The sequence below is a fragment of the Branchiostoma floridae genome, chromosome 11 (genome assembly GCF_000003815.2).
Source record: "Branchiostoma floridae strain S238N-H82 chromosome 11, Bfl_VNyyK, whole genome shotgun sequence".
Lineage (NCBI taxonomy): Eukaryota > Metazoa > Chordata > Leptocardii > Amphioxiformes > Branchiostomatidae > Branchiostoma > Branchiostoma floridae.
In genome coordinates, this window is record NC_049989.1 from 7728379 (window position 1) to 7743608 (window position 15230).

Consider the following 15230-nt stretch of genomic DNA (forward strand, 5'->3'; position numbering starts at 1 on the left):
TACTAGTACCACACGACGTGACGACAGTAACATACACATAAGTTCCTTCTCGGAAACAGCACCGTGTCTGGCGTTTGGGTCTTTTTGCCTGAGGTAAAGATTGTTTGGGGGAAGATTTTTGAAAACGTTTCAGTTCTGTTCATTGTGCTCGGCGCCTTTGGGGTCGTTTGGGCCTTCGTGGTTATGATGTGAGCCGGGCGTAAGAGAAGAAAAAAGTCAGTTGTACCTGCATAATATACGGATCGGTAACATTGCATTTCTTGTATACGTAGCTGTATGTATATATATCATCTGTCTATATATGTATCATCAGATTAATGTTTCCAGAATTCTCTCTCTCAACGGTCTAATATACATCACTGTAACGTTTATAGTCAACGTCTCACATAATTGTGGCACGCTATCCGTCCGATGTGTAAGGTAGTCATGGTAGTCAATAGGCAGCCCTAACTTATACTCGTATATTTTCATCCAGGGAGCATACTTTACTCCACACAGTACATCTGTGCACTCTGATATAGCCGTAGAGAACATTGTGCTATCTTATGTAAAGTAGATTGAACTCATTCCTCAAGCTGCCGACATCTTTCGCATCACATTGTCTTTCGTATCACTATTTTATGATTACTAGGTGGATGCTGAGGACAGAAAAGGTGAGTTTCGGTACCAATGAACCTCATTTCCAATCATATGAAATACCACAACTGTCAGTCTGTCACCACACCGGTTTTAAACATCAGTACAAGCAAGTACCTTGTCTGAGTGACGTAAGTAAAATTTATTACTATTGATAAGGTAGGACAATGCAATTGGATTAAAAAGTTCACCAATTTATAGTTTTGTTATAGAGTATGTATTATGACCAAGTTACTTACCAGAAGGATGGGAGTGCTTTTTGAATGATATATAGTCATTTCCCAAACATGACTATGGCTTTTCTACGCATTCATGATGTACTTAACGCGTGACAGGAATAATGGCACCGTCAGTGTAATATTGTCGGACATATATTGGTTAAGTGCCACCAACAAACGCACACAAAAGGTAAAGCAACCGAGATGAATCACGAATCACGATGCAATAACACACAGAATACCGCCGTAGTTCATCTGAAGTGCGTTCCGCTCCATGCACACGTATACTATGTATGGGCCTGAATGACGACATTCTATCGTGTTTGAAGATCTCTATTGCCAATTCATGCATTATGATTAGAATTAATACTGTGTATGATGTTGCGATAGTATGGATGGAGCACTTGGCAAAATCCCAAGAGGAAGAACAGAGAGACATTGTCCGTAGTGTAGGAAGCCAGGTTGTGATAGGTCTGGATCCAAATTGTTGACTCAGATGTATTTTGTGACGTATTTACGTCATCTCTTAAAAGTATCTCGCCACACTATGTACTTGTCCATGGTGATGGCTATAAATGTATAACATTTATTTTGCCCCCCTCCCCCTACAGAAATCAATGTTTGTTACGCGCATGATGTCTTACATTCCATTGACTTGTTAATGGTGCATGATAATGCTCACACGCTTAGCAGTTTCTGCATTCATTCTTAATGAACCAAACGGTCACCATAAAAAAGTGATGAACAGGCTAATCTATATGTTGATTTATGGAAGTAGCGTGAAGTTCAAGAATCATATCTTCCTTGGCAATCAGAGTTTGAGCAACAGGTAGCCATATTTGTTTGATGCATTAAGTGAATTCCACAGTTATCTGTATCTGTATCTGTATCTGTATCTACATCTGTATCTGTATCTGTATCTGTATCTATATAGCCGGTATAACCACCCTTCGGCATAACACACCGGCAGTTACATCAGAAACTTGCTTTAAATTCATTTACGTATACCTTGTCTAACGAAATGAATGATCCTACTGATTGTGTTACTTTTCAAAGTTGTACGAACGTTTGTGACGATCCCGAAGCTCCAGCGACCTTTGTCCTGCGGCCTGAGGCTACAATTGTCTCGATCCGCCAGCAGAGCCCTCCTGTGTCATTTGCTCCTGTGTCACTGTACTGCGCACAAGGAACTCACCTCCGCAATCAAAAATGAATGGTCTGGATAAGATTCTCGAGAACTTCTCGGTGTTGTTAATCGTGCTCGGCTCGGTTGGTGTCGTGTGGGCCTTCATTATGATGGTGTGAGATGCTTGGAGGGTGTATATGTTACAGTGAGTGTCTCGTTCATATTTCACATTACATACGTATATATAGAAAGTGTGCAACACAAGAAGTCATTGTACTGTTGCTCTGTTCTAGTTTGTAACTACCAAACGATACGTCTTGTCCTGTTATGACGTTTAGCACTGTCTTCTTCTGCTTTATGATGAATATTAATTGAATATGATTTCCGGTTGGAGTAAATTCTACCGTCTGAAGTTAAGGTAAGAGTTTATGGGACATACAATGAGATTTTCCACCCTTTTAATCAGATAAATGGCATTAGTCACAAGTGACACACCGGTGGTTGCCAAGTGTTTCTTAGTGCGTAGAACTCAAAGTAAGGGTAAAGGTAGATGTTTACATTATGCATCAATGGAATCCTTATGCTTTGGGCGACACATCTATGTCAAGATTGTCAACTATGTACAACGCAGTGACAACAAATATAGTTCCTGTTGGCATCTCCTGAATGCTACAATAGTCAATTTTCTATGCACCTCTTTTCTAAGTGTCGTGAAGCACTTACGTGACTCTGCCCCTGTTTATAATGGCGACACTACATCTATCAGATGTACTTTGTTTGAAGTTGTACTAGTCTACCTTCTGTCTTCGTGACGTACGTAACTTTCTGGCCATTTTAATTGATAATTGATAATTTCAATTGATTGAGAATAGTAATATATTAATAAAATCACATATGGCAACACTTTTATAATTTTCTACTACTTTGTTTTACCAACACATTTTAACAAAAACTATATTCCACTGGACAGTTTAATGATGTTTTCTACCACATTTAGGGACATGAGTACACCTACGAGCTTGTCACCTATAATCATTGTGGATTTGACGGAAATATTTGTCATGTCTGGCGGAAAACCTGCAATTACTCCCCTGATGTCTATTTACATGATGTCTTGTATGACACACTTTCACAGTAGGTGTTTGTAAAGGTGTGCATTTGATACGTGACCTATATGAAGATATTGTGCAGGAAAGAAGGGGCAAGAAGGGAGGAGACAAAGTACCTGTTCGTATTGTATTTTAGGTTATCTTGTCCAAGTAATGGTAACATTGTACAGGTATTTAAGATGTAATCCTGCATGTGTATAGTTAGTGACTTCAAATGTCATACTGCCCAGGTAGTGGGGTAAGCTGTGATATTGTCCCGGTAGTGGTTAACGTGTAATTCTGTCCAGGTGGTGACTTAAGTTAAGGTCTTATTTTGTCCTGGTAGTGGATTAAGGTGTAATATTGTCCCGGCAGTTGCTTAAGGTGTAATGCTGCCCCGGCAGTGGCTTTAGAATTGACAATTTACCTTGTTTCAAGTAAATATCTACCACCCGCATGTGTTCTAATAGACACCAACTGTCCTATCTTGTACTATTACTTGTCTGTCGTGTGTCTTCCCATGATTTGTTAGTCGCGTGCATGATTTTGAGTTTGAGTTGTCTGCCGTTACTGGTGCATGATAATCACCTCCAAATGTCAGACCAGTACACGTGTGTGCCGGGTGTTTCACATGTTGCTAGAATCTAAGTTCAATGTTTCCACTAAACGTTAAAGAGACCCTACATAATGTCACTAATGTTAAATCTAGGTATCTTTATATCATTGCTTTCTAACACTGTGCTCATTGTTGTTGTTTGTCTATGATTATTGCGTTCTGTCTTGGTCCTATTAGTGTGGGAAAACCATTACAAGTGTAACAATAAACCGTGAATCGAGAGCTAGAAGTGTAGATTTTAAATGACGACTGTTATCTGTCAGGATATCTGAGTGTTATTGTCCTTCGCTAATCACTAAATGGTGCTGGATTACTATTGATGGTCACTGAACCTTTGAAGGCCTGGTGTCTATTTGGCATATGTTTGGGCACTACATCGATGAAGGTTAGACGTCCAGGTAATAAATTAGGTAAACGCCAGGTAAACGTAAAAAATAGTTACTCATTCTGATAAGCAACTGGAAATCATATCCAGTAGCTTGAGTAACTTGCAAAAATCATATCCAGTTGCTTGAGTAACAGTTGCTGCTTTTTGGCGTTTGGGCACTATACTGCTGAGCCCCTGTGCTGAGCGAAATATTTTTTTTGTTCACAGGAAAGACAGTAGTGTCAAGTTATCAACTAATTTTAACGCCACCACATGCGTATCTAAAACAGCAAACTTGTAGAACTGTCTAATGAATAGTATCTACTATTTCATATGTATCTAATCAATATATTTGTATCTAACATTTTCTCCTTTACTCGATACTTGCTGAATACCAAAGACATCTTTGCCGTGATTTCTGGATAGATGACAATGGCGAAAGGTCAATAAAGCTTGCGAAAAATCCAGCATGAACCTGTTATATCCAGTTTATAATTACATGGTGTGGATGCCATTCCAAGAAGTAGGGTTTATAAAACAATGGCGACCTTTGTGGTCTTTCAACATGCCCCGATGTCCCCAAGCATGCTTATGATGCTGCTTTGTAAATACCTTTCGGAGCGGAAAGTGCATTGGTGCATAGGATGCGATGCCCGTAGCGTAGAGGGTGCTGGAATGTAGAACCGCCATGAAATCATAACATCTCGACTCAGGTGATGATATAATGAACTTTTATCCATATTTTCTTATCGCGGCGTCAAAGCTGTTAGATAGAGGTAAAGGCACTCCCACAGCCTTTAAGGTTGAGGCCATAGGAGCGGTCTGTTTGAAGTCCATTCTGTCCCGGGCATCGCATAGGGAGGAGGAGCTAATCATGTGTCCACTATCTTTTACCTGCTACCCCCCCCCCCCCCCCTCACAACCGAGTCACGGAATCCATCGTTACAGATGGCTGGTGAAAGAAAAGTTACGTCAACACATATCGCTGTATACTTAAGATACATATTTCATTTAAATGTAGAAAACAAGACTCTATGAATTCAGATTGCCCCTTTCGCCAAGGCGCACTTGTTATTGGACACACACACAATGCACGAATATCAAATGCCCCAGCCATACTCATAGGGCCTAGGGCTTTTAAGGTCCATTACCCCTTTCCATGCATAGCTGCCTTAAATTTTGACTCATCAATTCTCCCCATTTGGTCGATGGCTTAGGGTCTGGTACTCCTCAGGACGAAACTTCCCGTCATTTCTTCACCTTAGTTTAGACAGTGTATTTCAAAACATGTCATTCATCGGATATCTATTTATAGTCGCTTATCAATAGAAATCCGTGACAGGTTTTCAAGTCTCCTACTGGTAAATTATATAGGAGGAGATATGGCCAGGGATTGTCTCATAACTTCTCTCATTATTTTTAGACGAAATATGATTGCATTGATTCATTAAAAAAAACAGAGCTCATTTCTGTTAAGTACAAGTGAAGGTACTGGAAATAGTGAGCTTCTGATGCAAATGCATTCAACTTTTTTGTACTCTCCTGTTTCAAAGTATGCCACAAAATACATGTACCACTGGTGGTACATGTATTTTGTGGCAAACTTTAAACAAGAACTGTGAAGTGAGGCTCAAACTTATGATCTAGCACAAAGGCTATTGGCCATTCAGAAACTTGAATCATAATGTGTCTTTCTCTTGCGGTTGCCCTTGGCTTTGGGTTCAACGTCGACGCAAAACGGTGTGATTGTCGCAAAACCACGCACCTGGCTGAGATGGGTGGGTCTCCAGTAAGAGCAGGTTATTTATGTGTCCAAGTGGAAAACAGTTGTCTACCATTGACTTTGTTTACGAGAGGCATACTGTTTTGACTGTGAATGAACGCAACAATGCGTCCTTGTACACTGCGCGAGAAGCTGCTATTCGTCCTTGCGCTTGCCGTGGCCTGTATCTTCATCTTAATGGCATCTCCTTTCATGTGAAGATCGTCCAAAGGTTTGTCGCCTCAGAAAACAGTTTTTAAGTTTATGACAGCGGTGGACATTGTTTTGTGGGCATTCCAAGTGTTCACAATCTGAAAAGTACCATTATATGTATAGGTGGTCTTTGCGTTCAAAAGGAGAAGAAATCTTTTCTGTTTATGGCTTTGACTATGCTGAGAACCATTGGACAATGTGCAATAGTTGCAGGAGAACTGACTTAGGTATTTTGAACGGCTAATTGACGCATATGTGAAGGCTACGGCGGCCATTGTTTACCTCACCCACCCCATGACCTCAGGCAGTGTTGAACTGAGACATGCGTTTAGACGTACGCACGGACTCCTGTCTTCGGAGAGTTAATTGTTCAGCTGTTTTGGGGTCCCCGTGCGTGCGTGTGAGTCAGCGTGTGCACGTGCGCGTTAGTGTGTGTGCATGAAACTGTGGATGGATCTTTATAAATAATATTTGTTATGTTGGTAGGTGGCAGCAGAACGAAGGAAAGGGATAATATAGTGACTCTAACAGATGGAAAGGGTAGTAGCTAACGGACACTTTGACGTCGTACGTCACTTGATAGAGTTCAGGATATCAGTAGTCTTGAATTGAGAATAAAACAGTGATTTAAACATTTCCTCTTTACTTGCAGGCATGTTTGGGTCGGGCTCTACTTGCTGCAGTGATGGCAGACAGCCAAACGGTGACTTGACCACCATGTTGAAGTGATGTCATCACGCTACACTTATCAAGCTGGGATGCTACTCTTTTCGGGATTCTTCGGAAGCCTTCGGCTATTTTCGCCATCTTCTCGCCTTCGTCTCTACGTTGCCGAGGACAGCGTCATCACCTGCCAATGCATTATGTGTGAACCATATATCAACTTTTACTGACAATGAACACTCAGTCCACAACAATACTCCTTGCTGCTATGAAACCCTGCTCCAGCGTTTATCCCACGTTCAAGGCCATTTTCGTAATTCTACCATGATTGAAACATCGCGACAAGTCACCAGCAATAGAAAACTTGTAGATTTGACTATCGTTCTACTCACATAGTCTTCAGAACGGCACGTAAAGTTGTCTTACCATCTTTGCACAATGTTTTAAGCCGCTTCACATTAATTTTGTGGAGTGGCAATGTCTACTGTTTGCAACTTTTTTCAAAATAAACCGCAATTAAGGTGGCGGGTACGTTGAATCCTTACTACGATGTGTCAGTACAAAGATGTACTTTTCTTATAATTACATGTGTGTCTAAAACGATTTCGAGTATTTTCGTCTTTGGGTGAGTTTTCTGCCTATGCCCGGTAAGACATGTACTTCATAACTCAAACACTTAGTCTTCACAGATTGCCCAGAACATGTAATAAGTTGTTTGATTGAGAATTTCTTTTGGTAACAGCGCAGTATGTTAAACAGAGCATATAGCATATTACCGGTTTATATGGTGGACTTGCATCTAATCACCAACCAGTATCAGGTGCGTCTCTTAATTATGTTGGGAACAGCTCTCCAGCTATGGCAATGCAATGCAGTGCCATGTATGCATGTTACTATTCTAGCCGATGGTGTGATATAAAGCATTAGCCTGAAAGTCTTCACGTACGACACTTGTATTGCAGGGTTTCAGGTATTCTAGCCCCAGACTTAAGGACACTTTCTTGATAATACATGTAAATTATGGCAAGTTTCATCACCTGTCACACGTTTCAATGGGACATGGGCGTGTCCTATTTAATTTTTTTGAAGGACCCGTAGCTCATAGACAGCCTGTTGACCACCGATGGGACATCTTTTCTCATCGTCAAAGAGTAGTAAAGAGGGGAGATCATGTCCATCGGCAATCAGGCGGTCATCCTTGTGGCCATACTGGTCAGCCTTTTTTATGTAGTCCCGTATCTTATTATGATGCTGTGACGCACCCCTGGCGTCCGAGTGTCGGTAAGTACACTTAAGTATGTCGCCAGTCTTACGAAACGCCATCATGCTGTAATACATTTTTACAATACTGCAGATTAGATCTACCATGTAGAAAGATTATGCAGCCTCATGAAATACCGGAGAAGTCATCCATTTAAAAGGCCAGTCAGCTTTCAGAGAGAAAAACAGCATAGAGATAGTCGCACGTATGTGCGGCTGCAACGAGAACGCTCATTCGTTTTACAATGGTGCCTTTATACAAAATGGCAACAGTCAAAGGAAAAACAAGATAGAAATGACTTGGTACTAGATAAGTGGGGCGGGGATAGACTTAATACTTGACAAAGGTGAATAGTCTGTTACTTTTAATGCATTCATATTCTACGCTCTGCGTTTTGGTACAAGTCCTATCTGAGCGTACTGATTTATTCATGACATACTGCGAGGGCTAGCTTGCTGTAAGCCACAATAGAATAGAAATAGGTCAATCTTTAAAGTCTATGTCTGTACATTGTCAGGTGTATCAGCATGCCTTAAATTAAAAGTATGTACAGTGTCATTGTACACGGACAGATGACAAGATGTAATTTTGTTCGGATTCAGTCAACAAACTTAGCTTCTTATTGGTTCTCCAGCATGTAGCACTTTCACATTAACCTTGAGTAGCTATTCCATCGTAATCTACGGTCTTTCCACGCTTAAATGCACACAAATATATTCATATATTCAAGTATGTTATATAGTAGTCCTTGATCTATTTGATTGCCGAAGCATGAAATCATTAAGGTCTACTTTTCGCCAGACGTTATCTATTGTTTGCAACGACCGGTTGTTCCACTTCTAAAATTCAACTCTCTAGTAGCACTGGATTCTGGGATACGTGCTTCCATCACGTCACAACAGTCGTTACGTAAGGTTGACTATACTTTAAAGCCGACTTTACGTTGTTCGTACTTCGTAGCTCAACGTAAGAAGAATGTCTCTTGGTAACCAAGCGCTTATCTTGGTGGCTGTACTCGTTGGGATTTTCACTTTGACACCGTACCTGATCACCATGCTGTAACGTCATGCCAAGGACTTAACGGACTGGCCTTGCCGGTAAGTGGTCTTAGTTATGTCGCCATTGTGAAGGACCATCTGATCATGAAGGACAGAATTTCGACAGCCTTGAATCAAAACTGAACTATTCTGTAAAAGGATGTTGCAAAGCAATGGAATCTGGGCATACATCTATCATAATTTGCTTAGAAAACGTCGTGATAAACAAGATTTTGCCTTTTACGGTTGACCAGTTGCCAGATAGATTACTAGTATAAAACGCCAGTTACACACCCTAAAATTCCACAGATAGGAGCGCCACATGCATACATGCGATACAAAACAATACAAACCCTATCTTCAAAGACGACAAACAGATTTCATGGAAAGAAATAGAACAAATGGGAAGAAATAGAAAGGATAGGGTATATAATTACCGTGGGAAAATTACTCTTGTCTGAACCAAGTTGACCTTGAGTATGACGTAGGCGATTTTCCCGGCAAAACAAGACGTTAAAAAAGGGAAACACTATAAAACTCTTTTGTCATTTGGTGCACGATTGATGTCGACGTAAAAACGTTACAAAAGCAAGCGCAAAATCACACATACATCCTCATGCACCCGTTAGTTCAGTCTGGTCCACAAACCACGCAGTGATAGATAGCCACACTTAACTTCTAGCTGCGAAATGCTAAATACGTACGTAGACGTTTTGTTTTGTTTGATTTGATTCGGATCTAATAGTGACTAATATGTCACTATTCTTCCTGGAGTCCGGGTGAATGATGTACATCACCCACGGTATGGATGATGCGAGACGGAGGTTCCCATTTGGGTGATTCAAGTGAATCCTCCAAACAGAAGGATTTGCACCATCGCACACTGGGGCATGCCCCTACTCCTTTTCGAAAGGTGTGGTGGGTTCTTTAACGTGCGTACTGTAGGGTGTGGCTCTCCCAAAACACGGGGCTTTCTATCCCAGGGACGGCCCTAGCTAACACTAGCTACTCATTTTCATCTGGGTAAAGTGGGGAAAGTCGTGTAAAGTGCCTTTCCCAGAGACACTAGATCGGTGACACGGCAGGATTCGAACCTAAGACCCGTAGGTCCCGAGCCAAAGACGCTACAGATTACACCACGCGGCCCCCGCCTCTCAAAGTCTCTTCTCTCAAATTCTGTTATTGAATTATCATTGAATTTTCACGGAAAACGCTAGACTTGACAGTGTTGTCGATGCTTAAAATAAAAGACTCAAGGATCTGTATTGATTTTGTCTTCCTCCGCAATTTTCATTTCCTAAAGTCGAAATTTCCCTTGCGGTAAGGGTAGAATTCGGGCACGTACGAATAACCTTAGAATAGAAAGACGGCATTTCTGAAGTAAGCAGAAATCTTTTTTTCCTCCCTAACACAAACGGAAAGAAGAGCCATGACTAAGGATCGTACTTTTCTTTACTGCTTATGGGAACAGTTTCTGTCATAATCCACCTCGATATTTGCGCAGGCCAAGGCACAAATATTTAAATGCTTTATCTCGAATCGGCACCGTGAACGAAAAGTACAACATAACACGCAGATAAACACACAAAACGTGAAATAATGAGTTATGATCATAATTTGTACATTTGTAATTCTTGCTTTCACTTTATTTTTCCTACGCGTAAACGGCCAATCGGGCCATTTGGAATTCTGGCCCTGGCAATAGTGGGTGGTGCTTGGTACCGCACGAAGACTGGTTCTACATGCCCGCGGCCCGGAGAGAGAAAATTTAATGTAAATACATGCATTGCCTTTGGCGCAGAGTTTGTTTTGATCCACTTCAACGAACGTACCTGCCCTTTCACCCTTAATGTCACTGACAGGGTCACAGAAGATGCGCTCACTGCTGAACCGGTTGTACAACTCTTAATCAACACACACACACGCCTTGAATTTACAATTGACTAGTGCTATTTGATTACCGCACGTGTCGCACAAGACACAAATTATCGAGAGAGAAAAACAATCGTGTTGTGGAGTATGATCGACCACGGCACGCAGTTTGTGGCCATTCTGGCTTGCATCTTCAGTTTTACTTGGCTTGTGCCATTCGTCATAACTATCATATAAGGTAAGGGTAGTGTATAGATGTTGGGAGGAAATTTTTTCGTTTCTTTCCACCCTACATCTGCTTGGAGATTCAGGTTGCAACCGTATACGTATCTCGTACATCTCTATTGTTTATCATTTTATATATAGGGACGTTATACATAATTGCATTTCAATTGCAGTACATGACGCTGATAGCCACAGCAAAATGATACGTGCCGCAAGTTTTGACGATGTTTGGATTTATGTACGTGCAGTAGTTGTCTACTTGTTCTGTCATGTGTATGATGCGAAAGCGAGTATTAGTACGAAAATGCTGCAGTTGCATTGCACTGTATTGTTTTGTGTTTATACTGTTTGCTAGATACTAACTTTCTGTGGCTGAATCATTTTGACGCAATTATCATCGACGCTTTTTAAAAATCATTTCCAAACCACCTTCCAAAAGTCGCCATGAGTAATTTGAGGACATGAGTGAAATGGGCTATCCTGAAACAGTAGGAGCCAACAAAATTCAAGATGATTAGTAACATTTACTTTGTGTGAAACGTTCATCACATGCCTTCATACAGCCCATCATTAGCATTTTCTAAATCAAACTTCAGTCTTAATTTAGAATTAAGAAAAATCCATTCAAACTTCTGCTTTAAAATCTTCAGAACTGTATCTGGTATCAGCTAACTATCAAATCTGTTGTTCTACTCTTATCTGACGAAATTCATTTATGGTTTTGTGTCTATGTCTCTGATAGGCCCCTTCTGAAGGTCGACGAGGTCATCAAGAAACATCATGGTGGCCTCCGTGGCGTTCCGTACAACCGATGATAGCAAAGACGTCGACGCTTCCAAAGGCTTGCCATCACCGCACCTCCTTGCCTAGAAAACACAACAGGAATACACAACAGTAACTCCTTCTATGGACTCTCGGTGATAGAATCCTTGTTATCAGATCTACATGTAAGGATATAGACAACCTGTGCACCAGAAACATCCAGCTTCATCCGTTGGTTCTTCCGACACCTCATCTCGCTTTATCATGGAGATCACCTACCATTGGCTCTATCAGGAGGCATCATCATCTGGTCGTTACAAGGATGAACACGACTCTATCCGGAGTACGTGGCACAATAGGACTTGCAATTGGGGAAACATCCATATCTGTTAGAAAAATATACTAAACATCATTTTCCATAGAAATATTGGAGGGCAAGGTATACTTTAAGTTGCTGCTAGATTAGATGCCATTTGCCATGAGTATTTTTTTGCTAGTCGATTTCTACACTCGCTTTTTCCTTCAATAAGCGATGTTGTAGTTTGTTTGGGTTGTTTCATCCATCGTTAGGTATATCTCTCATATGCCCTCAGATTGAAACGTTTGATGGCAACTGAGAGATTATGATATATGTGACTTGTTTCATAGTTGCTTGAAGTCAGTCCATGACAAAGTCGGACTCACTTCAAATATCTATGAATTTGGTCTTAGTGCTCTTCTTGCTGACGAATATGACGATATGTAATATCGTTTTCAAGAAGACAGTTTCAACCTGGCATCCTGGTTTTACAGTTCCTTTGTAGAGATGTGAAGCAGAGGATGCTAGGTTACCCTACTACTCGATGAATGGAATAGGTTGATCTAAATATCTGAATAAATACAACATTGGTTCAACTTTCAACTTTTAACGCTTAGTTGTCTCATTTTATTAAAAAATTAGAGGTCCAAAACCAGGTTTCATCTCCATACATTGTAGCATTTTATTATCTCCAGATATGGTATCACTTCATCAGCTTCTGTTCTTTTAGTGAGAAGATGATGAAGTGATGCAATATATGGAGATGAAACCTTATTGTACCACTTTATTATCTTCTCGCTCAAAATAACAAGTGTTATCCAAATTATAAAGGTATTAAAAATAGGTTGTTCTAAAGTTTCCTCGTCAATTATGCAAGGGGTCGTGATTTGGATAATTAATTTATGTTTAACGCGATGTTCATAAATACTTCGATCTGTCAGCCCTTTCCTGAGTTATCTTCTTTCAAAACATGTGGTTCCAAAACAAGTTGCTGGTGGATCACGCGTATGTAGTATCTACCACTCCAATATTGTGGTCTTTTAAAAGATATAAAAAACCGAATGATAATATAACTACAATACCATGATAAGCCACAAGGGAAGCAATCTAATTATAATTATTTCAAAGTCACATTAAGACACATTTACATATATATACCAGACATCAAGAAAATCTATCGAAGCCTTCTAGACTTGTGGTGTTTACAGACTGACAGACATGACCTGCATGGGGTCAAATGACGATGAAGGTCATTGGAAAGTTGTTGATCAACTTACGTCGAAGTATCAAATGCCTTTCATTTGGCCGTTGCTGGTTCATCTTTACCAAGAACCTCCAGTCTTGGGGAACACTTAAGGCAGATTTAAAGACGACAAACAACGATTTCTAGGACCATGAGTATCGGGACGCAGGCTGTCGTCATTCTGGCGTGTGTCGTGAGCTTCATGTGGTTCATACCCATGATCATACCCTTCATTTAAGCGATACAAGGTGGGGGAAATGTCTCAAGTTTATTTACAGATGACGTCTTGTGTCGTGTGGTAACAGACCTTAAACATCCCCGATAAGAAGATTTTCCGAGTTGTCGTGTCCAACACTTGCCTTAACGACTCCACAGTTGGACATATTGCCTATCGAACGGAGAAAAGAACATCAAATAATGCCATAGCTTGAAACCTCTATCCCGATGATACATACAGTAGGTACTGTTTATTAGCTATTACGGAGTGTAGTGGTGTTTTTAAACGTTTGTTTTGTGCAGTTTTGTTAGTCAGATATGCGACAACACAAGCATATGCGACAACACAAGTTTATCAAGGTCATCTTAGCCAAACGTTTTACCATAATGATTAGGGGCATTCTCCATGATTCAAATTATATCCAGTTGGCTAACAAAGATTTGCCCTTGGCACTTAAGAGGTAGAACATTGTACAGTCATTTGTATTACTAAGTAATCATATACAATGCACAGAAATATCATTTGTAGAAAATAACACCGCATTTTTCTACCTTGTAATAGTATATTTGCGGAGTCAATGACATCGACGGAACAAGTCCACAACCCAACCTTTTGGCATCTCTTCACCGTGTGTCCGAATGGCTCGTCTGTTGTGCGGCGTTTACAACGGCGTCTACGAAAGAACAAACCACGCTTCAGCAGCTAGCAAGATTATCGCCACAAATGCAAAGATGTAAACATTACGCTTACTACTATTTTGCAGACTTTCCTAAAGACTTCCAGCGCGTTGAATTAGCAAAATCCTCTACCCCTTTATTTGGTGTTACAGCAACGTCAATTTGAAGCATGTCAAAAAATATTCCATACATATTTTATATGTTGAAAAGCTGTACCAAGTTACAACAAGCTAGCAAAGACATAGAAAATTACATGTATATGAATATTTTTCAATGCATTTTCATTTGACATATGTCAATGTTGGACGAACTTATGATAGATAACGATTAACGTTACAAAGGGAGTCTAACGCAGGGAAACTGTTTTCGTGTTTTCTTTAGCTTTATAACATTTACAGCTGTTTATTTTTCGCTTCAATCAGGTCAGTCACACCTGTGACTCATATTATCAAAATGATTAAAAAGATTCAGGATGTCATCTGGTTATATCACTGTTGTCTTGCCCCATACCTATTCAATCCATAATTGAATGTACTCCATATAGTTATCTAATCCATAATTGAAATATTGACACATGACTGTGACCTCAATTATATATAGTAGAATAACGTCTCTTCACGCATGAAAGAACTGAACTGTCTAGCACCATAAGAACTTAACGTTAGTCATCCATTTTGCAAAACTCCCTTAGATGTACGTTCTATCTGTATAGTTCCATAGTAATACCTCTTGTCGACAATTTATAAAGACGGATTCACCACGACGTTGTATAACCAGGGTTGATGTGCCTCAAGTGATTTGGAAACGGAAAATGACAGAATGGTTGATAGAGCTTCATTAAAACTTCAATGTAAAAATTTCAACACTCGACTTCTTACTTTACTTAAGGCCGCTGGTATCTAATGCTCTTGTTTTATTTATAAATTATAGTCTATTTTGCAAATCTAAT

General features: G+C 40.2%; 2 long non-coding RNA genes across 2 annotated transcripts; both read left to right on the forward strand.

Annotated features, from left to right (window-relative positions):
• Positions 1-1965: 1965 nt before the first annotated feature.
• LOC118426578 lies at positions 1966-12754 on the forward strand. Its single transcript, XR_004832421.1, has 3 exons — positions 1966-2185; positions 6679-9047; positions 11827-12754. It is a non-coding gene; the product is annotated as an uncharacterized LOC118426578 (long non-coding RNA).
• A 554-nt stretch (positions 12755-13308) lies between these two features.
• Positions 13309-15144, forward strand: LOC118426051. The gene is made up of 2 exons (XR_004832362.1): positions 13309-13635; positions 14166-15144. It is a non-coding gene; the product is annotated as an uncharacterized LOC118426051 (long non-coding RNA).
• The last annotated feature ends 86 nt before the right edge of the window (positions 15145-15230 follow it).